At 34.0% G+C, this 26,148-nt stretch overlaps 1 pseudogene across 1 annotated transcript; it reads left to right on the plus strand.

The window, feature by feature from the left end:
- Window positions 1-877: 877 nt before the first annotated feature.
- Window positions 878-11,434, plus strand: LOC114302799 (structural maintenance of chromosomes protein 1-like; annotated as a pseudogene). Its single transcript, XR_014336802.1, has 7 exons — window positions 878-955; window positions 5,671-5,797; window positions 10,455-10,553; window positions 10,641-10,748; window positions 10,818-10,957; window positions 11,124-11,213; window positions 11,300-11,434. The product of XR_014336802.1 is annotated as a structural maintenance of chromosomes protein 1-like (transcript).
- The last annotated feature ends 14,714 nt before the right edge of the window (window positions 11,435-26,148 follow it).

Below are 26,148 nucleotides of genomic sequence, written 5' to 3' on the forward strand. Positions count from 1 at the left end.
AATGCTTGATCTTGCTTTCTATATGAATCTCTTCTGAGCCAAGTAAGGAACACAACTCTTCCATAGAGACAGCATTAGATCTAATACGAACCGATGTTTTGAATGCATGATATTCATCTGGTAAGCCATTTAAGGTAAGAAGAATGAGATCTTTATCGTCAACTTTTGCACCAGAAAAAACTAATTGATCTGAGACTTCTTTGATCTGCAAAAGATAATAATCAATTGAAGAAGATTGCTTTCGAATCGTATGAAGTTTGTTCTTCAATTGATGAATGCAAGATCTGGAGACAGAAGTAAATTTCTTTTCAAGTGTTTGCCAAACTTGCGAGTTACTTTGAAGATGAAGAACAGATGAATATATTGAAGAAGAAAGTGTTGCACTTAAACAAGTGAGAAAATTGGCATCAATTGCTTCCCATTGAATATATGCAGGATTGGAAACTGATTTTCTAGATACATCAGTAATTTCGGATAGAGGACAAGGTATTGCACCAGTCACATATCCAAGAAGACCAGTGGCTCGAAGAATATTATGGAGTTGATTTCTCCAGATCAAAAAATTACTAGAATCAAGTTTGACAGTAACAAGTGAACCAAAATTTAACAGGAGGGATTGAAGACTTGAAGGTAAAGAAGCATGATTCGCCATGGATAGATTTAGAATTATTCTCGTAAAAGATCAAAGCTCTGATACCATGACGAAAATGTAAATCTATTTCTTATTGATTCAAAGTCCAAATTCACACAGCTCAAGATATTATATAGTGCAAGTGCTCTAACTAACTCAATTAACAAACAGCTCTAACTTCTTAACAAACTTTACAACTGTATCTATAACTGTTACATATATTATCTAGAGAACATCTATTGAAACATGACAAATGAGATATCAGTGCTGACTTCTTCTCTAGCTGTGACTGCAGCTTTGGCTCTTCCTCTAACTATGATTATGGCAACTCAGTGTGAATTTTAGCAAAACCGAATGGCAAAAGCTTCCCCTTGGAGAGTAGAGGACACTACAATGGACCGAGTAACACCATCCAAAACATGACCATGATCATCATGCAAAACTGCCGCCATGGCTCCGTGAGTAGAGTGTTTGTTAACTGTAACATCACAATTAATTTTGAACAAGCCACGAGGAGGATGCTTCCAAGTGCATACTCGAGGTGAAGTGGGAGACTAGGCTGCTTCAGTTAGAGTCTCCTTGGGAGTTGGAGGAGTTAACTTTTGAAATTCCATCCAAGCTTGGTCAGCCATGAAGATAGCAGACATGGGATTAACTGGGACATGATTAAATACCCATTCATTTCGCACTTTCCAAATAGCCCATGCGACAAAAAGAATTTTTTCCAGCACCAGAGTATGAGAGGGGTTGTTGAGGCACTCTTCCATAAAGGAAACAGCCCAAGCTAGCATAGAATTAATTGATTTTCCATCCACTCTATAACCTAGGTGACTCCCAAACTAAACCACCTTCATCCAGTCACACCCAAACAGAAGATGCTCTTAATAATTATGGAAAATAGGGTAGATAGAAAGGATATGTTTCAGGCATCTTTCCAAATTTTCTCTTGTTAGTAGCAGGTTGTGACAAGCTCTCCACCAAAAATGTTTAATTTTTGAAGGGAGGTTGAGAATTGATATCCTCATTTGATAGAATAAATGCTCGTAAAAGGATCTTGCCGTGAAATAGCCAAAGGAATGACCGAAATGGCATCGAGATCCTTTAATCCAACCATATTTTGATGTTCTGCACGATCCCATGTGCAGGTTGTCTTGTGGATCACATCCTTCGCTTTAAAAATATTGTAAGAGGGAGGTCGCGAAGCTGACACCTTGAACCCTTCAACGGAGGGGATCCACTTGTCGTCCCAGAAATCAATAGCCTTACCATTTGCAACCTACCAATGAAGCCCTTGATCAAGCACCTCTCTGCCATGTAGAAGACTCACCCAAGCCCATGATGCTTGATTTTCTTTTTTTGCATGAAGAAAGTTTGTGTTTCAAAAGTAGAACCCCTTGATCATTCGTGCCTAGAAGGATTGAGAATGGAATGGAATTTGCATAAAATAACACTGATATCAAAAGCCAGATCTGTCAACACTATAGCTATAAAAGACAGTGAATGTTTCATCTAGTGTATTGTTTGTAAATTTGACATTGTAACAACCAAGCATTGTAATATTTATTGAAGCAAAGTAAGAACCAAAATGACCAAAATATAGGTAACACTGTAACAACCAAATTAATCAATGTTTTCTATTATTTTCTTCTCTTCTAGATCAATTGATTGTTGTGGAGTCAACATACATAGATTCAAGTCACGTTTTAATTTAATTTACATAATTACGGTTATGAAAGAAGAATGAGAGATAGGTATGACTCGCGTTTTAGTAGAATGATTATCAAAGATCAACTAAACAAGGAGAGATGAGTTTGTTTGAATCTCAATCAAAACGTGGGAGATTTCTTCGAAATCTGGATCAAAACGATGGAGATCTCTTTGAAATTTTGATTTCTACACAATCTGGATCAAAGGTGTGAGAGATCCCTTCAGAATGAAAACGCCAGAGATCTCGTGGATTTTCCAAAAACTACAAAACCCTAAGAAATTGCATCTGAGAGATGATTGAGAAGTCGCATGTCTTTCACGTGCACGTTTGGAGGGGAGAGAAGTTGTGAGAAACGGTGTGTTTTATGCTTGTGATAAACAAGGGTAAAATTGGAAAACAAAAATGAGAGGACTTGATGGGTATTAGGACTGAAAAATGGGACCGGTCAGTAATTTCCCCATTATTAAACTAGTACATTACGTACCTATCTATCAAATAGCTTATGTAGCGCAACTAAGCCCATTGGCTTAGCTCCCATCAGCCATAGGCTGGGTTCTTTTTTCTAGTGCAACCCAAACCTTGTTATGACTTAATGGTTTAGGGATGATTCTATTTGCAGTTAAATAATAACTCAATATGCCTAATTAAAATTTTCAAATTTTAGTTCCTATTATACTTTAATGTAAATTTACTAATAAAGACAATATATATTAAATCCTAAAATAAAATATTTTTATTTTTGTCATGGTATACCCAAATCACTTATACGTATATTTAATATTCAACTATTTTTATCTTCTTTCAAAGTTTTAATTATTTTCTTTTCATCTTCTTCCTCATTCTAAAATTTTAATTCATCCCATCAAAACTTACAATTATCATCAATATCAATGGGTTTGGGGTGAGTGTTGTCACAACACCTTCTGTGACAACGTGAAAACCCATATTTAATTATTCTTAAAAGAAAATAAATAAATAAATTAATTAATTAATTTTATTCGGAATCTACCTAAAATATATAATAGTGTAAAAATTAGTTTTAAAGTAACCCAATTCAATCACTAACAAAGACATTATTAAGAATAATAATTTTGTAGATGTTGAATATTTATTGTTTATAAATTATTTTAACATCATACTAAAAACCTTAGTAAAAAAAAAAAAAAAAAAAAAAAGAATCAAATTCTCGGTGGCAGGTAGTGCCACCTACTAGCTTGCATGTAACCATGGAAACTTTCATCCCATCATAGTTCTTGGGTTGAGGAGATTTGTAGTGGAGAGTATAATGAGAAAGAGAAAGAGAGAGAGGGAGTGGAAGGGGGAGGCTCAGCATATATACACCAAGAATGGCTGAGCATAATCCCATACAAAGAGAAGGCTTGGTCTGCTCCTTCGTATGAGTGAGGGGAAAATAAGAAAAAAAAAAAAAAAAATCTCAACTAACAGTAGAAGGAGAAGAAGAGAGGAAGGTTAAGGAAGCAAAATTTTTCTACCATTTCATCACCCATTTGAATCCTACTATTAAGTAAGAAAACCCTCACAACCCTCTCATTTCTTTTTATTAATGAAGTTTTCAGATTTATGTTCATGTGATTAAAATGACTACTCATATATAGAAATTTTATACACATGTGTAGGAATTTTGTGACGTGTATATCAAATGTTTAAAGATATTGATAGTTTTAAAATCATCTTATTATTGTTAAAAAAAAAAAAAAAAGCTTGCATGTGTAATTTATACATTTAAAGAGAAGATTGAAAATAATCTGTTTCTCCTTGAATCTGCCAGAATGTTTGCATGAATTTTTAGACAATTTTATACTCAAAATTTCGAGATGATTTCTTCTACAAAGTTGTTGAGAATGATGTCTAGTTCATCCAGGAATTTTGGAAACAAATTTTGAGCTTTCTACGAATTCATACAAATTTTTAACTAAATCTGAAACTGTGTTGAAAATAATCTGTTTGTCCTTGAATCTGCCAGAATTTTTGCCCGAATTTTTAGAAAATTTTATACTCAAACTTTCGAGGTGATTTCTTCAACAAAGTTGTTGAGAATGATGTCTAATTCATCCAGGAATTTTGGCAACAATGTTTGAGCTTTCTACGAATTTATACAAATTTCTAACTAAATCTGAAACTGTGAGACAGATTTTACTATGTATTTGAAAATTTATTTAAAATTCCATACTAAGCCAAATCTGGTAATTTCTAACTAAAAGTTGAAATTTGAGAAGTCTAGTTTCATGATAAATTTTTAGATTATGGATTTGATCTATAAATTTAAGCATGGAATTAATGTAAGGAAATGTGACAAATCTGTGTCATAAAAATTGCTGGAAATTTTACAGGATTATTTGCATCTTCTTTTTTTGAAATTATTTTTGAAAAATGACCTAAACATCCCTATTGAGTATTCTGTTCAATTGCATGAATTTTAGGATTGTGTAAATAATTTATTTATAATTTTTAATACCTAAGTTACAATTTGAAATTTTCTGAACAGGATAAAATCATCACTTCAATATTGTGTTGGTCTAATCCATCAACTATTATAAATTAGTAATCCATGTATGGGTGTGTTATGATTTATTTAATATTGTGCTAGTCTAATTTTGTAAATCAAAAATTTGTGCATGTGTGTAATTATGGTTTATTTCTTGTATCTAGGTTATTATCACTACAACAAAATGCACATTCGGCGACCAAAATTGGCGACTAAAAAAAATTTAGTCGCCAAAAGTTATGAAATTGGCGACCAACTAATTTTTTTAGTTGCCAAAAGTAAAAATATTTAGTTACTAATTTTTTTAGTCGGGGTATATTGGTTTTTGGCGACTAAAAAAAATTTTAATCGCTAAAAATGCTAGAATTGGCGACCAAAAAAATTTTTAGTCACCGTATATTAAGTTTTGGCTACTAAAATCATTTCGTCGCTGAAAGAAAAATAAAAAATTAATTTTTTACCTTTGGCGACCAAAATTTTGGTCGCCAAACGTTTATTTTCAGCAACAAAAAAGAATCTTAGTCGTTGTATGTTGAGTTTTGGCTACTAAACCATTTAGTCGCCGAATGAAAAATAAAAATTATTTTTTTACCTTTGGTGATCAAAATTTTAGTCGCCAAAAGTTTTTTTTAGCCACAAAAAAAATATTAGTCGCCGAAAAAAAAATTTATTGTTATTCGGCGACCAAAAATATATTTAGTCGCCAAAGGTTGTAATATTTGTTTTAGAGGGAAACAAATTATTTTTGGCGCCCGTTCTATTTACACTCTGTTCTGTCTGTCACACACACAAACACAGCATATACACTTCTGTGTCAAACACTAGCAAACCTCACCCTGCCCATCCCGACTCACCATCCCTGCTAACAGTTACCATCGAACTTCCACCACCGACCATCGCGGCTCTCGCCACCGTCGCTCACCATCGCGGCCCCCCTCCCAGCCACATTCAGGTTTCTCTCTCTCTCTCTCTCTCTCTCTCTTTCTCTCTCTCTCTCTCTCTCTCTATTTCCCCATTTCACCATCTCGGATCTAGGGTTTTATTTTATTTTTGATGCTGTAGGATTTTGATAAAATCATTTTAGGGTTTTACTCTTTTTCTACATTTGAAGCACATATGAGGTCCAAGTTGTGTTTAATTCCAAACTTTTGTTGCTCTATTTAAGCAATCGTGAAGAACTGCTTAAATTGCTGAGTACAGTTATATATGTATATATAGTGTTATTAGGTAGATAGCAATTGATTTAAGGTACTGAACAATTTAAGAATATTATTAGTAGGTAAGTTAATGGAAAATTTTAGAAGTATATTGATATAGATTATATATGCTTACACTTCTTCCTCTAAGGAGTATAGATTGATATAGATCATATATGCTCATGCTCTGTTTTTTCCCCTTCTATTGCTTCAGAGTTATACAGTAGATGAGAAGAAATTTTAGTTGTTGATGCTCAGGCTCTGTTTTTTTCCCTTCTTGAATGACACTGGGTAGATATACAAGTGTCCCAATAGACAAGCACAACTTTTTTTTTTAATATGCTTTATTTGTTATGCCATATAATGAACCAAATATGCTCTGAATACCTATAAATCTTTCCTATGTATTTCAACAAAAATTAGCTTAATTAAAATCTTCCAACCATTCATGTTTAATTAAATATATCAGTGGCTCAATCTAGGCAAAGCTCTCCCTTCCCAAGGCTACAACTGTTGGCTCCATCCACTACCCACATGGTAATGAGCCCACCATTCACATAGTGTAGGTAGCACCATGTTGTAAAAGAAGGTGGTGGAGGGCTACACCAACTCACTAAAGGAAGATAGTGAGGGTGGCACTACCTTGGCCAATTATGGCTAGCACTTCACCTACTCCTCCTCTCTTGGTTATAAATTGAGATGAGTGAGGAGAGGTTTGTATCATCAGAAATTGGAGAGTGAGAGCTGTGAGTTGAGTGAGTTTCATCTCCTCCTCTGTAATTGTATTTTTGCTCCATTTTAGTGATAATTCTCATTTCTGTCCGTGGATGTAGGCATTGGGCCGAACCACGTAAATATTGTGTTCTCTGTGTGTGTGAGATAATTCTCTGGGTGTCTTTGATCCTAACAAGTGGTATCAGAGCTGGTGTTGTACGTTTTGCAGAAAAACAGAGTGTTGTTCCGAAACTGCCCAGAAATCGTATTGCTCGAAATCAGATTTTGAGCATACCAGGAGCAAGGACTCGACGAGAGGAGTCCGAAAATATAAAGCAGACACCCAACGGAGGCCGGACGCGCCCTCACGCGCCTCTGGAAGTTGGCGCGTGAATCCCAGTCGCGTCACGCGCCTACACGCGCCGTGCAGGCTCCCGGCGCGTGGTCCTAGTCTCAGACACGCGCTACACGCGCGGACGAAGGTAAACGACGCGTGAGTTGACGCGCGACACGCGCCGCACGCGCGCGCACCAAGCCACTCGAGCAGGAGCCGCGTTGACCGAGCTAGAGCCGCTGACCGAGCCGCTGACTGAGCCGATGACGTCAGCCTGACGTCAGCATAACCGGAGGAGTAATCTGGTGCTTCGCAGGCGCACCAGATTCTGCCGATCTGAACCGTTAAATTTTTTTTGGCTACATCTAAGCCATTTGAGGTCCGATTTGGGTGATCCAATAGTGCTTTCCAACTATTTGGAATATTTCGGACACATCCGTACGGTCAGAGTTTTCAAATAAGCTTTCAAAAATTTGCAGTTTTTATTTTGGCAATCCGAAGTGCTTTGCTGGCTAATTTGAGCTGTCCGGACTTCACAGCAAAGCCTGTTTTTCAAACAGAGATTACTTTCTGGATGATGGAGGAATCCACATCAGTTTCAGGGCCGATGATACGGTTGAACGCTTCTAATTATGCGATATGGAAGCCGCGGATGGAGGACGTCCTGTATTGTAGAGATTTGTTTGACCCTATAGCGCTAAAGGGGGTCAAACCAGATGGAGACAAGGATGGGGACTGGATAAAAACCAACCGGAAGACTGTCGGTCAAATCAGACAGTGGATTGACCACAGTGTGTTCCACCATGTTGCCCAAGAGACAGACGCCTATGCCCTATGGATGAAATTGGAGGGCATGTACCAGTCCAAGACCGCACGGAACAAAGCCTTGATAATGAGAAAGCTTATAAACCTGAAGCTGAAGAATGGTGTGTCTGTTGCTGAACACACCAGTGAATTCCACAGCCTTGTGAACCAGCTTGCATCAATCAAAATGGAGTTGGAGGATGAGATGCAAGCATTATTATTACTCAGTTCCTTACCAGACAGCTGGGAGACGTTGGTGGTTTCTCTCAGTAATTCTGCACCCGAAGGGAAGCTGACCATGGGGATGGTCACAGACGGCTTATTCAACGAGGAGGCAAGGAAGAAAGAGATGGAAGGAGAGCAGTCACATGCCCTTGTCACAGAAAGTAGAGGCAGAGATAGAGAAAGGGGCAGAGGTAGAGGAAGAAGTAAAACAGAGGGCGTTCACAGTCCAGACAGGACAACACGAGGAGGTGTTTTTACTGTGATCAAGAGGATCACGTAATAAGAGATTGCCCAGAGAAGAAGGCGGACAGACAAGCCAAAGAGAAGGCTAAGGGACACGGAGGTCCCTCAACTACAGCAGTTGCAGTGCATTCCTCTGACGATGAAGAGGTGATGCTTACAATCTCGTCAGAGTTGGAAACACCCGGCTGGATTTTGGATTCAGGGTGTACGTTTCACATATGTGCGGATAGGAAGCTTTTCTCCACTTACCGAAGAGTCAGCGGTAGCATTATCCGGATGGCCAACAACACAGTGAACAGAGTTGTCGGCATAGGGACAGTGCGATTCCTTACTAAGGATGGAAGAAAAGTAATTTTATCTGAGGTCCGACATGTGCCAGGAGTACGGAGGAATCTAATCTCCCTGAGTATGCTAGATCTAAAAGGAAATTGTTTCTCATCTAGTGGCGGGGTTCTTCATGTACACAGAGGTGATAAAGAATTGTTGCAAGGCAAATTGTGCAACAAATTGTACAGACTGGAAGGAGAAGTTTTGACAAAGATGAGTGTTGTCAAATGCCAGTCGAAGGGTACAAAGAGAGAACATACGCAACCAAAGCATATGATTGAGCAAGGCTTTCATCAGGAATGGCGAAAACGGTACACGGGAACGCAAGGAGGCAGTTCAAAGGTGCACAGAGCTGAGCCAGTGAAGCCAATCTTGAAGAAAGTTCAGAGCAAAGAAACCAAGTCTGTAGAGACTATGCCAGTGAAGAAGAGAGTTTCTTTTGCTTCCGTGTTAGAGACATTTTGCAACCTCTCAAAAGATGCATGGAAAGGAGGGATGCAATCTCGAGTCGCAAAGTGAGCGTTGCAATGCACTCCAATAAGGGGGTGCGAGCACTATGCACGGAGTTGCATAGTGATAACTTGTACAGACCGATGGAAGTTGTCTTGGCAGAAGGGCTAACTGTCAAACATCAGTACGGACGTACAAGTGAGACTGAACCGAACATCAGGGATTGCAGCACAGACAACGGGCGTATGAGATCGCTGGGAAGTTGTTCTAAAGTGCAGAAAGCAAAGGCTGGTTGTTCAGAAATAAGCTCCGAGCAAGGAAAATTGAGGATGTTGATGTGTCACACTCTGAAGTTTTCTAGTTGCTCCCGTGTTCATCATGCAAGGAGTTGCACGGTAATGCAAGGGTATCCCGAGCAGGGGGTACAGGGCATCCGATCAGGGGGAGCTGTGTCTTGGCAGTCCAAGCTGAGAAGTCAGTTGTCCATGTGGGCGTGGAGGGGGAGAATTGTTGGCTCCATCCACTACCCACATGGTAATGAGCCCACCATTCACATAGTGTAGGTAGCACCATGTTGTAAAAGAAGGTGGTGGAGGGCTACACCAACTCACTAAAGAAAGATAGTGAGGGTGGCACTACCTTGGCCAATTATGGCTAGCACTTCACCTACTCCTCCTCTCTTGGTTATAAATTGAGATGAGTGAGGAGAGGTTTGTATCATCAGAAATTGGAGAGTGAGAGCTGTGAGTTGAGTGAGTTTCATCTCCTCCTCTGTAATTGTATTTTTGCTCCATTTTAGTGATAATTCTCATTTCTGTCCGTGGATGTAGGCATTGGGCCGAACCACGTAAATATTGTGTTCTCTGTGTGTGTGAGATAATTCTCTGGGTGTCTTTGATCCTAACAACAACTTCTAATGTTGTTATATATATATATATATATATATATCATAAGCCATAAACAAGAACCTTGCTTATGCTGATAACAAATAATGAGCCAAATATATCAGCTATAAATCTTTCCTATGTACTTGTACACTTTGCTTTGTCATTTCATTTATGCTGATAACACTTACGATACCTGATATTTTAGATATTTTCGGTGTTTTTGGAGATTGAGATAAACGCTCTTAGAGCTCACTCCAACTCATTCTTTGATGTTCATACATAATTCTCTGTTCTTGGAGAAGGCTTGCTGTTTTATCCACTTTGAACTTGCTTATGCTTTTGTGTTCAAACATACTATATAATACGGCAAGGACAATAAAAATGTATGGAGTATAAAGTTGTAACTTAACAATCACACTTTCAATCCAGCCTTGGAGAAGGCTAATTTGTTTGCTGTCGGGAATACCTTAGTCTGTGATGATCTTGGTGAAGCTAAGGCTCTAAGTTGGAGTGGAGAGCGGCATAAAGGTATCTATGTTTACTTGATTTGATTCATTTTTTTGGGTGTCATTTCCATTTGGTTATATCTGAAACATGAATGTTTATTTCCTGCAGTTGTGACTGTTGATGGGACTCTACTGACGAAGTCAGGTACAATGATTGGTGGTACAAGTGGTGGAATGGAAGCAAGGTCACATAAATGGGACGATAAAAAAATTGAAGGTTTGTGGAATGATGTATCAGTGCTTTTTTAAGCTTTAATGCAACAGTATAATTTTTTCTATATTGCAGGACTTAAAAAGAAGACAGAGGGGTTTGAGTTGGAATTGGAAGAGCTTGGGTCAATTAGAGAGATGCAGCTGAAAGAGTCTGAAGCATCTGGGAAAATTAGTGGACTTGAAAAGAAGATTTAGTATGCTGAGATTGAGAAGGTAACTGAAAGTCTGAAATGATTAATATCGTGTTATGAAAACATTTGCAGATTTGTACCTTTTATGGGCTTTTTGAATTGAGGCAGTCTAAATTTGACTTTCGCTATGAACTGGATGAGTAATGCATATTCTTATACAATTGGTTAGTAAGAACTGTTTGTTGCAGAAAAGCATTGAGAACAAACTTTCAAAATTGAAGCAGGAAAAGGATAATATCAAAGAAGAAATTCATCGTAGTAGTCCTGAACTTCATGAGGTCCTTTGGTGGCTATTCTATGCATCTAGTGTATTGCAGTATTGACTGTACTCACAATTGACTTGGATGGGTTCTACTGTTTGCAGTTAGAAAAAGCTATTACTGAAAGGGATTCAAAGATCTTGTCACTAGAGAAGAGGATCAATGAGATTGTCGACCGGATCTACAAGAAATTTAGTGAGTCTGTTGGGGTGACGTCAATCATTTGAAGGAGGAAGTAAAGGGTATGTTTTCAGCTTCTCAAGATATTCTATGAAGTTTACTATGTTACTAACAAGGTATAACCTGATGTGTGTGTCCTCTTTTTTATTTTTTATAAGTAGCATAAAGTGAGCTTTTAAGCAATATTAGGTGTAATGATTTTATCATTTTCTTGTTTAATTGTTTGTGTTACTTTTGCTTTTCATGAATTGTGTGAGGTGTATGTTTTTTCTTCTTTATCTGTATCGTAGCATAGTCAAGTCTACTTCTGATGTTGTGTTGTCTCAGCACATTGCTGCTGCGATGGCTAACTATACATGATGCGTATTTTATTGCCTCTACTCACCCAATGTTTTGAATTTGTAACGTTGAATGTTTGTCGTGTTTACTTCATTGGTTTATGTTATTTCATTTTCATTATATTATGTGCTGCTGGTCCGTTACACATTCCAATTATATCCACAGTAGTTTACAAAGGCTTGGAAGTCATTAGTTTAGTTGCTTGTAGTTTGGGCTTAAGATTCATATTATAGAAGAAAAGTAGTGGAAGTATATTGAGGTGTTACTTTACATAGTGAAAATTTACTGAACTTTTTATCTTTATGGAAAAAGTTTCAGTTGTATGACTACTTTGATCTGGTTGGGGTATATTTTGCCAATTGCCATTGATCTTTTTTCTTTTCCTAATATGGCTTAATATAATTTCTGCTACTTGTTTTTTCTCCTTGTCTTCTTCAATAGAATGGAAGTTCAAGTCAGAAGTTTGTGAGAAGGATATTCAGGAATGGAAGAAGAAGATTTCTAATGCTACGACAAGCATAAGCAAACTTAATCGTCAAATAAAATCAAAGGTTTGAATGAATTGTTAGTTCTATTATTATGATGTTTTTATCAGACATATTATTAGTGATACTCTGTACTTATGGAAAAAGAGTTCAGTCTGATAAACCAGCATACCCATCAGAATTTTGCAGGAAGATAAATTTAAGTTTTAAATCCTTTGCTTGCATGATTGTTTTATGAATCAAATTAGCTGTGTTGTCTGGAATTTAGTCTTGCAATTCCTACTTGTATAATGATGCTGGTACCTTGTTTTCTTTGGGTCTGTGGAGTATATTTACTCGCATGAAATGTAGAAAGGAAATTATAGTTTATGTGCGATTTTACATATTCAAGTCATGAACTTGTTAAGCTCTTTATATTTCTTCTTTGTGCCATCTTTCTGGGCTACCTGGTATATTTTACAGTGATGGAACTGTAGTTAAAACTTAATTTGGTGGAAACAGGTATGAATTGTTTATGGAAGCTTTCAACCACATTTCTGGTATTATTGACAAAATCTACAAACAACTTACGAAGAGTAGCACGCACCAGCTTGGGGGGACAGCATATTTGAACTGAGACAATGAGGACGAACCATTCTTACATGGCATCAAATACACTGCTATGCCGCCAACAAAGCACTTCCGTGATATGGAACAGCTATCTGGTGGGGAGAAGACTGTTGCAGCACTTGCATTACTTTTCTCCATCCACAGGTACATTGGAATTTGTAGATGTTTATGTGTGTGTTTTGTAGGAACCTTAAACATTTCAACACATTCTTCATTGGAATCAGCAAAATTGATGAAGAAAATGAAAATCAGGTTCTTCATTCAAAAAAAAAAAAAAACAAACAAACAAACAAACCGAGCAATGTATTTCCTTGCTGAATGACATGAACAAAAGAATGTTCTGATTTTATTTCCTTCTTGTTTCCCTACTGTTGCTATACCATACATAAGTTGGCTAGTCTATATTTGATATGTGCTCTATTTATTAATTAATTTTTGGATATGTGGTATTGCTTTTGAAATTCTGTCCTAAGGCCACTAAAGAATAGATGGAGCAATGAAGAATTAATGCTTGCTACTGGGACTGGAGGAGTAACTCGTCTTCGACACGATTTAAAACTCTGCAGTGCATACCTCTGCAGTGCATACCTTGGAGTTCATGTAAGATTTCTGAGTCAAAGTTTTATTTCCTTGCATGCCTCTGGATCTTTTTTTCTCCCTAGTTTGACACGAATTTACTTAATTAGCTTGTCATATTAATTGAATTTGCATGTATTTTAACTAGGATATGAAAATGTATTGGCGGGTAATTGTCTGTCTCATACAATGTCGAATACGCCCTAAACGTAGTCGAAAAAGGGAGTTTTGGGGGCGAAAATTCAAAACAGCCCCTGAACCGCCATGTGGCCGACACGAACATCTTCCCCATGCCAAATAGGACTTGTGACAAATGACGGAATGTTATTCAGACCCATAGGTTGAGATTTAGAGACGAAAACGCCAAAACTTAGTCGAAAAAGGGCGTTTCGTGGGTGAAAATTGAAAACAGCCCCCGAACCGCCGTGTGGCTGACACGAACACCTTCCCCATGCTAAATATGACTTGTTACAACTGACGGAATGTTATTTGGACCCATATGTTGGGATTTAGAGCCGAATACACCTAAAACTTAGTTGAAAAAGGGCGTTTCGGGGGCGAAAATTGAAAACTGCCCCCGAACCGCTGTGTGGCTGACACAAACACCTGTCCCATGCCAAATAGGACTTGTGACAAATGACGGAATGATATTCGGACCCATAGGTTGGGATTTAGAGACGAATACGCCAAAACTTAGTCGAAAAAGAGCGTTTCGCAGGCGAAAATTGAAAACAGTCCCCGAACAGCCGTGTGGCCGACCCGAACACCTTCCCCATGCCAAATATGACTTGTTACAACTGACGAAATGTTATTTGGACCCATATGTTGGGACTTAGAGCCGAATACGCCCAAAACTTAGTTGAAAAATGGCGTTTCGGGAGCGAAAATTGAAAACAGCCCCCGAACCGTCGCGTGGCCGACATGAACACCTTCCCCATGCCTAATAGGACTTGTGACAAATGACAAAATGTTATTCGGACCCATAGGTTGGGATTTAGAGACGAATACGCCAAAATTTAGTCGAAAAACGGCGTTTCGGGGGGCAAAAATTGAAAACCCCCGAACCGCTGTGTGGCTGACACGAACACCTTCCCCATGCCAAATATGACTTGTTACAATTGACGGAATGTTATTTGGACCCATATGTTAGGATTTAGAGCCGAATACGGTCAAAATTTAGTTGAAAAATGGCGTTTCGGGGGCGAAAATTGAAAACAGCCCTCGAACTGCCATGTAGCCGACACGAACACCTTTCCCATGCCAAATAGGACTTGTGACAAATGACGGAATGTTATTCGGACCCGTACGTTGGGATTTAGAGACGAATACTCCCAAAACTTAGTCGAAAAACGGCATTTCGAGGGCGAAAATTCAAAATAGCCCTTGATCTGCATTGTGGCCGACACGAACAGCTTCCCTATGCCAAATATGACTTGTGACAACTGACGGAATGTTATTCGGACCCGTAGGTTGAGAAAATGCAACTTGTAATATTGCATAGTTACAAATGCCAATACAAAGCAAGGAATGCTAGGATCATATAAATGTTAGTGATAAATGAAGGAAAATATGTCACTTCATCTTCTCATTATGTGAATATTGTGTTAATGCTTATAAATTTTCTCAGTGCATGTCGAATATCTAATTCTAGTGTCTGTCTGGATTAATTTGGGAGTGAATTGAGATGATTCCCTGTTTACAAGTATCCCATACTTTTTGGGTATTTGAAAAACAGACAGTTTAAATACAAAATATATCCAAAATGATGTGTTAATGATATTTATAAAAATTATGGGAACAACTGTGAAAAATGTGTTGAAATCGATAACAAGTGTTTCATGTTCTTGCTGTTTTTTCCCCCTCGTGTCCTGGTTGATTTTCTTCTTTCTTCTCATCCAAAACATGATGCGATGGTCTAAAACAACTGATTAGCTAAATGTCATGATTATATTAATGAAAAAGTCCAGTCCAAGTATTGACAAACAAAAAGCTCTTTATAATATGTTCCTAGCATGAGTATTTTTGTTAAATGTTTTATCAAGCTCAAGTTTAATTTTTTTAGCAAGCTCCCTCGATGGCATATGCAAGGTTACTTAATTATGTTAAATGTTTCATAATAATATCTTCCTAGCATGAGTATTTTTGTTTCTCGAAATGACTTATTTTCGTATTGTAGGTATGGGACCTTCTTACTGAAAAACTTTTACAAACTCGAGCTTTTCCACTACCAATTACTGTAATAGTTGTTGATCCAACAGAGATGAAGTTATTTTCTGGTGGTATAGGTTACTAGTGGATATTTCTTTTTTGTATACGGAGGACATCATTTTTGTATGATTATCTGTTTGTATGGAATTATTATTTTGGGTTGGATTATATTTGGTTTGTATAGAATTTGATGTTACAAGACCAAATTTTTGGATGGTTGAAAGTGAAATAGAAATAGACATGTATTGTTTTGTTTATATACAGGGTGCGGGTTGCACGAAATAAATACAGGTTGTGCAGAAATTAATAATAATAAAAAAAAATAACACTGAATAAAGTTTTTGGTGACTAAATGTTTAGTAGCCAAACAAACAAAATAAAACTTGTTAGCTACTAAAAATTTAGTAGCCAAAAACAAGCCAAAAACAAACCAAAGATTTTTTGGCGACTAAAAATTTAGTAATAAAAAATATATGAGACTTTAGGCGACTAAATAGTTTAGTAGCTAAAAAAAATATGAAAATTAATTTTTTTTGGCAACTAAATATTTAGTGGCTAATAATAAATAATGCTTTGGGCGACTAAAAGTTTTAGTCGCTGAAAATGAAAATTAATTTTATTTGAAAACTTTGGGCAACTAAATATTTAGTCGTCAATTTATGACTTTTGGCTACTAAAATATATTGAGTCACCAATACCTCGTACTTTTCCCTATTAAAACATTAGTATCCATTTATAGGACTTTTGGCGATTAAATATTTTTTAGTCGCCAAAGCCTTCCCCGACTGTTTTCCCATGACAAATCTAACGATCAAAATATTTAGTCGGGAAAAGGCTTCGGCGACTAAAAACCTTACTTTTGGCGACTAAAATTTTAGTCACCAAAAGTGCATTTTCTTGTAGTGTATGTTCATACCATGGTTTAAATTAATTGCCTATTAAATTTTGTACATTGAATTATTATTGTGTGACATGTATAATATTTTATATTGGGAGTTTTTTTTGGTATAACATTATTGGTGATTGAGATTTGAATAATTTGTGTTTAATATATAAATTAACCGAAATGAATAATGGTATATATAAAGTTACTGATAGATGGTTAATACTAGGTATTCAGTATGAGTCCTGGTTTTTAATAATTTTTAAGTAAATTGTGTCGCGAAACCCTAAGATGACATGGGGCTTATTTGAACCTTTATCGGTATTTGGTTTTGGAATAAGGGTGGACGTGCGGATGGCACGCAGGGAAGTTACGTACCCCTGGCAGACCATTCCCTTAGGACAGACCACGGATATCACGGCTTAGGTATATAACTCCGGGTGTCGACATCTTTGGTAGTTCTTGAATATTTGACCAAGGGGGGGAGGTTTTCAAATTAACCGTTAGTGGTTGGTAAGTTAAACCTCTTTGATGAGATTTCAAAGGTTACCTAAGTTATTAAAATTATTTGAATTATTTTAATGGTTGTAATTTATGTTTACGATTATATTATTATCTCGTGTTTATAATCTCATTATTTTTTCTAAAAAAAAATGGTAAGTTGGTTATGCTTTCTTACTGTGTTGCAAAACTTATGGCACATATTTTGTTGCCCTGGCGTTTCATGCCGGATTATGTCGAAGAAGGGACTGAGACTGAAATTGGAGCTGTTGCTAATATCGAACCTTAGCTAACTTAGAGTCAAGATTTTATCAAAATAAAATCCTGTTATCTCTTGTATTGGTATTTAACAATGTTGTGGCGTTGTACGTGAACTTGTAGTTTTATTTTGTTGTTAGATTTTGACTATGTAAGAATTTAAAATTTCCTAATTAGTAGTTAAAATTTTATCTAACAAGTTATTATTTAAATCTTATGATGTTTCAAAAAAAAAAAAAAATTTGAGACGTCATAGACAACAAAACCCTACCATTTTGGTGGGTTTGATTTGTATATTAAAAAAACGAAGAAGAAAATCAATGGAAGCAATGGTGTTCATTCACCACAGGCCTAACTTTACTCTTCGTTTATTTTAAGGAAATCAATCTCACTCAAGTTTTGTTTTTCAAACTTTCAACCATAAGAGAGGCCAGTGAATGAGGAAGGCCTCACGCAGGGTTAATGACCTGGGAGATTCAAACAAGTTGATGGAAAAATTTCACTCCAACAGTTACGAGCAACAACCGATTATATAATCCCCGATTTCATATATGAACCCCTGATTTCGATCTCACAAATTGAGTTTGTGTGTGAAATTAGGGTTTTTGATTTGTTTATTATTTGGGTGCCTTAAATTCTAATTTGAAAAGAAAAAGAAAATATAAGGTGTATTGAAAGTAAAATTATAATTCTAAATAATTTAATAGAATGTACTAAAAAATTGAACATATTTAATATTTTTTTTTAGGTACAAATAGAATCCCCCATGGACACAGTAGTAGATAAAGTAAGTTTATCTGAGAAATTTATTGTCATTGTTGGAGAAAGCCTAAGGGCACAAATTTTTTCTATTGGTAAATTACATTTACCTCTCCTATGATTTGAAAAAATAAAATAAAATAAATACAATAAATTTTATAATTTTGACATAATTATATTAAGATCTCTTAAAGTTTTAATTCATATAACACTTAGCTCATTTTTCATTAATAATTCGTTAGTCATATAGATAGAAAATGATAATGTGATATTTTTTACACTGATGTATATATTTTTTTATTTTTTGCTATTGTAATTTCACACTATTTGTATTAGTTTCTGATCACTTTAGGATTACTAGAAAAGAGATAAATATAATTATGTCAAAATTACAAGGTTATTTGCATTTTTTCTAACCTCATGGAAGGTCAGTGTAATTTGCTCAATTATAGAATGGCTGAGATAAAGGCCTATTTTGTGAAGTGGATTATTATTATTATTTGGGTTTATTGGCTTATTATAAAAAATGTGTAAGAAATTAGATAGGTTATACGACTTAAATAAGTTAATAAATTAATAAATTGACTTTTTTTTGTCCATCCAAAAAGCCAAAAAGTAAGCCTTTCATGTGGACCCCACATGTGAGTCTTATATTTTTATCTCACATATGTGCCTTATTTGATAAAAATCTTCTTTATTATTGACATAATTTGTTGTTTCAGAAAAGTGAATTCCAACTAGAGTGCCCTTGTTTTTGAATGCTTTTGCACTAATCAAAGACCCTTTTTGATTTTTTGTTGTTACAATTCATATGGGGATCAATGGCAATTCCTCCCCCTCATAGTTCATCATCCTTTCATTGGCTGCAAAAATAGGGTGCCCAAATTCATTCTATCAACTTCTTAGGGCTGGGAAAAAGCCCATAACTTTTCAACTATAAATGGTACAAGTGGGCTTTCGTGAAGCCCATGTTTGAGCATTATCATAGTGCATAAATAAAAATAGGTGGGAGATTGTTAATATTAAAAATAATATCGCACTTATTATATTTTTATATCACATTTTGTTTATTATCTAATGTGGTATATTTATAGGAATTGAATATTAATGAAAATTATAATAATAATAATAATAATAATAATAATAATAATAATATAATGATTATGGGTGTGACACATAAGATGAAAATTAAATATACAAATTAAAAAATAACAATATCGGATTTCGAAGTCTAACAAAAATTACAATATATAAGAATTTCAAGCGAAATGAAGAACCATACTTATTAATGTTATACTGCACTAGACCACAAATAATAGCATTTTATTTAGGGTAAATTACACATACACCTCCTGAGATTTGATTAAAATATAAATTGCTTCCTGTAATTCTGAAAATTATATTCCATCTCCTGAGATTTCTAATTTAATAACAAATTGTCTTTTTTATTAACAATAGTGATTCATCCCTCTAATTTGGGAGCTCTAATTGAGCATTAATGAGGTCGAAATTCAAAAAAAAATAAAAATAAAAATAAAACTAAGACTAAAATATCACATCAATGAGTGGGGCCTATCTCCTAGAGCTCCTTTAGAGCTCATAGTTTAGGCCTGTCAAACATTTTTGTTTTATTAATAAATCATCAAGTCAATTAACAGTTTTTAATGATGTTATAAATATGTTTAAATTCATAATTTAAGAAATTTTATTATTATATAGTAGAGCAATTATGAATTTCTTTTTTTTTTTAGTTAATTCTGTTAAATAAAAATTTTTAACAAGGGGATATTTATAATTTTTCAAATTATAAGGAACAATTTATTTTTTAAACAAACGTAAAGAGTGTATTTATAATTTATCCTTTTATTTATTTATTATTTTTATATCATGCCAATCATTTGGTCATTGCCCATGATTGAATGTAGTCCATTTATTGTGCCTCCTTCCTACCTTCTATCTCTAAAAAACAGTACATGTATCGAGCTGTGGGATTTGGTTACAAGATTTTGAGATCTACTTGTATTAATTTTTGTTTAATATAGAGTTTTTTTTTAAGCCGGCTCATTTGAACATAGTCATAAACATTAAATTCACAAATTACTTTGGGTTGACATTAGTGGTTTCATTCATTACCCTATAATGATTACTCGTCCCTAGTCAAAACTATGAAAGATATTATTCCTCCTAGGATTGTTTTTACAAAGGCTTAGGTTTCTCTCCGCTCTGATCACGAATTGAAAAGTATTGTTAGATATGTGAGAGCTTAACACAGGTTTCATTTCGATAATTCGAATCGTTTAATATGTAGAACTCGTTAAGTATTATATGTCTGTAAAAAATCATATTGATCGGATATCGATAGATATCTCATCAGAGCAGAGTTCTATCAACAGTTTATTTTTTCACCGTTCATTTTTTTAAGACAAAACTGAGTTGATCACGTAGCTATCAATATCCGATCAACGTAATGTTTTATAAGCATATAGTACTCGACGAGTTTTACGTATTGCATGGTTCAAATTATTGAAACAGGTTCTCCGGTGAACTTCCACAAATCTAATAATACTTTCCAATTTCCGATCGAATTGGAAGGCAGCCAACTACTTTATCAATTGACAGGGGCAACATACAAATATTAAGAAAACTATATGAATCCAATCATTTAATTATATAAAAAAAATAAAAAATAAAAAAGTAGTTTAATAATGAGATAGACTTTTTGACTATTGTAGCGTGAGACTAAAAAATCTTGTTTGGGATAGGTTTTTTTGACTTTTTTGACTTTTGTAAGAAAAAAATGAAATAATTATGAGTTAGATGTGATATTTTATCTTATTAGCTTAAAAAACTTATTTTATTTATTTATTTTTTAACTATTTTAATCAAAAAAATCTTTGACTTTTTTATACCAAACGAGCTCTAATTGCATGCACCACTAACCGACATGGGTGTGGATTACTATTATTACCTCAGGACAACAAACAAAGGAGGAGTGTTTGGGTCCGTCCTGCCGGCTATGGGTCTCGTTTTGATAATTCGAATCGTTTATTTTATCAGATACGTATATTTTGTTCATAAAAAAAAATTAAGTTGATTCAATAACTGTAATTTATTCAATTTATTGTATTTGTCACTAAAAAAAATATATGATTTATTTTTAAAAATACAATTATTATGTATTTTTTTAATAAAAAATTGAACAAGTTACAATTATCAGATTGACTTAATTTTTTTTTTAGATAAAATACACAAAATACCTGACGAAATAAATAATTTAAATTATCAAAATAAAATCCATGATAAATCTCGCAGGCTCAAACAGCACCCTCTAATTTAAAATATATACCGAAAGGGATCCTTCTCCACAAACAAATACTACTAATTGAATGCACCACTAACCCACATGGGTGTGGATTACTCTTTATTACGGTAGGACAACAAATGTCTAATACAGTGTTAAACAAGTTGCTTTTTTCTTATTTCTTGTTTTATTATTGATAAAAATGGATAGGAGGCGATGAGACGACTAGTACATGGCAATTCTCTTTGAACGTGATTGTAGGAGTCGATGTCGGTTAAGGAGCCAGACAAAAAAAAGTACCTAACAATACAGGGTTAATGTATATGAGGGATCTGCAGATACTTTTTCAATATGGACTTAAGTCATGACTTGATCTTAGCCTCGCTAAGAATATCATGACAAGAACTGGTGACTCAAATTTAACTGACAAGAGTTTTGTCTTGTTACATGTGATGTCTATACTATAATTATTTGGTGTCCTTGATGGGCCATGAGTTATAAATTCGTATCCAGACCATGTTGCCACAATTTTGTTGGCCTCCTAAGTTGGTTTGGCTGATTGGCAAAATCCGACAATCACGCAACTCCCTCTAATCACGGACACAGGTTTCCGTGGAGAAGAAGTAATTTGCAAGTGCGTCATTCCATATTGGCAATGGTTTTGGTTTAATGTGTCAATAGAAAGTGCTTTTACAACACCTTGGCGTGACGTTTTATTTGAGGTTTGTATGGATTATATTTTCATAATTTGATCCGTTTATGTTATAAGATTCATTAAATATATCATTTATATATAAAAAAAAAAATGAGTTTAATTGGATATCTGTAAGTCTACGTTTGAACTGTAATTATTTTTAAAAAATTATCATAACTATACTAACCGTTTGTTTCTATAAATATAAATATAGTCTTATTATGAGTTACAAATGTCTAATTGAAATTTTTTATTTTTTATTTTTTATTTTTTATTTTTATGAATGAAAGGATTCTAATTACTAAAATATATTTGAAAAATACTCTAACAAGTTGTGATACGATACTGTGCTTACAAGGCAGAGCACCCTCCCCAGACTTGTCAATATTCAAGTTCTTGTGCTTCCATGCATGCCAGCCTGTTGAAATCCTTTTTTCACACTTTTTTGGGTTGCTTCACACAGTCATATCATTGTAGTTGGTATAAGAGCAACTCTAAAAATAAAGTTGTTAGGTAAAATGCCTTTTAAACGTACAGCAAAAAAAATATATAATATATATATATATATATATAGGGTAAATTAGATTGACACTTTCTAAAATTTATGTTTATTACAATTTTCTTCTTATTTTTTGAAAATTATATCTCCCTTCTTGAGGTTTAAAGTTTTATTATAGATTGCTCCCTCAGTTAGCTGACTGTTAAGTCAACTAACAGATTTTACTGATATCAGCAATATAATTTTTTTAAATACCAATTTTTTCCTCACTGGATAAATTACATTGACACCCATCACATTTTAAAAATTGCAGTCCCCTCCCCAAGGTTTAAAGTAGTATTACTAATTACCCCCTTGGTTAGTATTAGTTTAAAAAAAAAAATTCATTAAAAAAAAATAATTGGAAAAAAAATTAATTGGAAAAAAAATTTGTCAGTCAAATTTTTAAATTTCTGTTTAAAAACCAACGTAAACTCATTTTTTGAATTTATATTTTTTTCTCAAATTTACAAACTGAGACAACCGTTTATAAACCAAAAAATTATCAAACAAATTTTTATGGCAGTTTTTTTAAATTTTTGTAAATATAAATTGAAAACTGAAAACGAAATGGTCTAAACAGGCCTCAGATGATAAAAATGTCATAAAATTAACAAATAATTAAATAAATTATCAGCGTAAGAAATGACTTATCAAAAGATTCTTAGGTTATGTATGGTTTGATTTTTAGATTTTTTTTAAAAAAAAATTAAAAATGAATTTGGTTAAGAAATAAAAAATAAATATCATTTTTATATAATTTTTATCTTTCAAGTGGTTAGAAATAATTTTTTACAAATTAAATATATTTATTCATATTTATTTTTATTAAATGTCAGGGGGGATCCGTATTAAATTGAAACCTCGGGGGTTGTCAATGTAATTTACCCTTTAAAGTATATGTAATGGTTAAGAGTAAATATGTTATTTTAACTTAAAAGTTAACACCGTCAAATAATTAACCTGATAAGGGGAGTCAGTGTAATTTTCCAAATATGAGGGAAAAACTGTAATAAACATAAATCTCAGGGGGTGTCAGTGTAATTTACCCATATATATATATATATAATAGCAAAATTAACTTAATTAATTTTAAAATAAAAATATTATAAATGTAAATAAAAAATATATAAGCTTTTTATGATATTTTGTTTATGCACTTAGCGTGGACTTGGCATTTACAAATATATATTTTTTAAAATATTTTTTTTCAATTTTTTTTAACATGATCATATTTTTAAAAATAACAATGGACTAGAACAAGTAAAGATGCAACAAAGATTGAGAGTGCAACTAGAGATGGAGACTTCAAAACAGCGGGAAAATCATTTTGCCTAGCAATGGAGCCTAGCTAAATGCAGAGAGCAAAAATAAAACCAAAAAAAAAAAAAATGCCTCTTGTTATGCAGAGCCTGTTGGAGGAAGAAAAAACCAACTTCACTAACAAAAATGTCTCACGTGGCCCTTTTGTCTCTCCCTTAGAGATGCTCTAATAATTGTGTTAATAAATAGATAATTATTTCTCTCTTGTTTGTTAATTTGGATTGGATAGTACAATTCGACTCATTAGACCTTCCATGTATTCCATTTGGACAATTCATCCTTTCATTTTTTAAATCTATATGTGTAGATCATTCATGTAAAAATTTAAATTGATTTAATAACTGTAGCCATGTGATTTTATTATCTTATTATTCAAAAAGTTTGATGGTTTATTTTTAAAATTATATTTCACATGCATTGTTTTGAGCCTCCGTTTGGGAAGTGGGTTAGCTTTTTGGCTTTTTAGTTTTTTTGGCTATTTTAGCCTGGGCTAAAAAGTTTGGTTTGGGAAGGGCTTTTTAGCTTTTTGGCTTTTTTAGCTTTTTTTGTGAGAGAAGAATGTAATGATTATGAGTTGAATGTGATATTTTGTTTTTTGTGGCTAAAATAGCCTATTTTGTCTTTTGTGACTAAAATAACCAAAAAAACTCCGTTTAGCTCTTGCCAAACGGAGCCTCATGATAGAATAATGTTGTTATGGTTAGCGGATCAATATGATTATTTACATAGATGATATACATAGGGAACTAAAAGTGAAACTAAATTGATTGTGGAAGCGGGACACAAGAAGGGTTGTGGATTAGACTGGACTGAACTAAACCGTTCCAATTCCTAACAAAAATATGAGTTAGTGCCTATGAAATTATATATTGTTCCTGTAAAATTAAAAGTTGTGCTTTACATCTTGTAAAATTAAAATTTATGCGTTGCAAATTGCACTCTTTCTGTTAAAACATATTGAGGAGCATAATATTGCAAATTTGGGAATATGAAAAATGTTTTAAAAATAAAGGGTGTAATGTACAAAATTTACAAACATATAAGATAAAATGTGTTCTTTTATTTTATTTTATAGGCACAAAGAGTAACTTTTAGAAAACTATAAGATACAAAGTGCGAATTTAAATTATTAAAAAAAAAAAATACAATTTCCACAAGGAGAAAAGTGCCTTTAATCTGAAAAGAATGGGCCACTGTCGCCGAGGTGGTTCCGTATGTCTAGTTTTCCATGAATAAATTATTATTTTTTTAAGTTTATTTATTTATTTTGGCTCCGTTTGAAAATAGATTTTTTTTAGTAATTTTTTGATTTTTTTGCTTAAAATATTATATATATAAAAAATTAGTTTGTTTTGGATGACTTTTTAATTTTTTATGAAAAGATATGCAAAAAATAAAAAGAAAAAAAAAATCTTTAATTTTTAGTATAAATTATTAATTTTTTTAATTTTTATAGTGATTGACTTTTAGATTAAAACGTAATTTTGCCAAGGAGGCCTTAGTGATTGGTCATGAATGAAGTTTACCTCCATATTTTGATTTTTCATGGTGTGAAGAGACAAATGTTGTGGGGGTGTCCTTTAGCCATTCAAAATGAACTACACATAGGTAGAGCTACCTATGGGTGGCTATATGTTTTCTAGCCTAGGCCATTGGACCTCATTTGGTTGTTGAAAAGAAGCCCACAAAAGGAAAACAAAATTGGAATGTTACAAAAACCATCCATCCAATTCATTCAATTAGTTTAGATTTTAAACTTTCTTTTTGTCTTCATCATACCGAACAAGTATAGCCAAAAAGATTTCTTGTTACCACTTTTGCTCTCTCTACGGTTGTCTTAGAGTACGTTACAAAACGAGTAAGGTTTTTTTTCTCTAGGAATGGACTGAACTGTATTATTTTGGTCTATAATGTTTACTATGTGTTTTCTCTTGTCTAGATACTCTATTTTGGATTGGCATTTCGCCTATTGGTAGGCTTTGTACTAAGAGATGATTATGCTTCCTTCTTGTTGCCAATCTAATTGGGATTGTGGAGTATTGGCTATGATGTTTTTACACTTTCCTCTTTTATTGATGTTTATTGTTGCTTGTATTTGCTCATTTCATCAATAAAAGTTTCCATTTTTCTTTGTTGATCAAAATGTTTGCTGTGGGTTCTACTTTAATAAGATTATTTGTTTACTTGAAGTTTTGACTATTTTTTCTTGAAACCAAATTTGCCTCCGGTTCACTTTTTGACATAGAGGATCTATTGTGGATCTATTTTATATTTGTTTTAATAATCTGAATCATTTAAT

The sequence above is a fragment of the Camellia sinensis genome, chromosome 7, assembly GCF_055761805.1.
Source record: "Camellia sinensis isolate YWXY chromosome 7, ASM5576180v1, whole genome shotgun sequence".
Lineage (NCBI taxonomy): Eukaryota > Viridiplantae > Streptophyta > Magnoliopsida > Ericales > Theaceae > Camellia > Camellia sinensis.